We start from the raw sequence: 919 nt of genomic DNA, 5'->3' as shown, positions 1-919 counted from the left end.
TTTTTGCATTTTGAATCTCCTACATTTTTTTTAACTTTAAAAATTTTAAACACTCTATTTTCTTGTTGCATTTGGATTATTTGATACCCCTTTCTTACATGCGAAGAGCTAATCTCACAGGAGAACTACTACCATTCGACTTAAAGATCGATAGAACTTTTCGAAGGAGAAGAATCCTACAAAGACTCTAAGCAGAACAAGAAGCATCGAAAATGGTCGACAAACATTTGAAAGACTACACAACACCTTATGCATGTGGGCTTCGGTCTAGCATCACCAGGCCACCAATTGAAACTAATAATTTTGAGATAAAGCCAGAAGTAATCCACATGGTCCAGCATAATCAATTTAGAGGAGGACCCAATGATCTGAACCAGCACTTGGAATCATTTTACGAGATCTGTAGCATGATGAAGGTGAATGAAGTCCCATCAGAAATAGTGAGACTACTACTGTTTGGATTTTTTTTAAGAGACAGAGCCAAGCAGTGGATTTCCTCCTTACCAACAAATAGTATAACATCCTGGGAGCAATGTGAGCAACAATTTTTGGACAAATTTTATCCACCAAGCAAAACAACTCACATAAGGAATCTAATAGAATGCTTCAGACAGATAGACTTAGAATTATTATTTGAAGCATAGGACAACTTCAAGAGTATGCTCAGACAGTACCCTCATCATGGACTTGAGAAGTGGTTACTCCTACATACATTTTATAATTGCATCAACTATCACACGAAGGTATCCCTCGATTTTGTAGCGGGAGGGGCATTAATGAAAAAGAGCTTAGATGAAGCTGATGACATCATTAAAATGTAGCCCTGAACCATCATCAATGGACATCTAAAAGATATGGAGGCTCCTTTTCTAGGAATCAAATCAAGGCTTCAGGAAAATTTGATGTAGATGCAATCACA

At 37.2% G+C, this 919-nt stretch overlaps 1 non-coding gene across 1 annotated transcript; it reads right to left on the bottom strand.

Moving 5' to 3' along the window:
- Positions 1–578: 578 nt before the first annotated feature.
- Positions 579–688, bottom strand: LOC122007618. Its single transcript, XR_006119072.1, has one exon. It is a non-coding gene; the product is annotated as a small nucleolar RNA R71 (small nucleolar RNA).
- Positions 689–919: the final 231 nt, after the last annotated feature.

Source organism: Zingiber officinale, chromosome 7B (assembly GCF_018446385.1).
Source record: "Zingiber officinale cultivar Zhangliang chromosome 7B, Zo_v1.1, whole genome shotgun sequence".
Classification (NCBI taxonomy): Eukaryota; Viridiplantae; Streptophyta; class Magnoliopsida; order Zingiberales; family Zingiberaceae; genus Zingiber; species Zingiber officinale.
The sequence above is the reverse complement of the archived record's forward strand: the minus strand, read 5'-3'. Positions and strand labels throughout refer to the sequence as shown.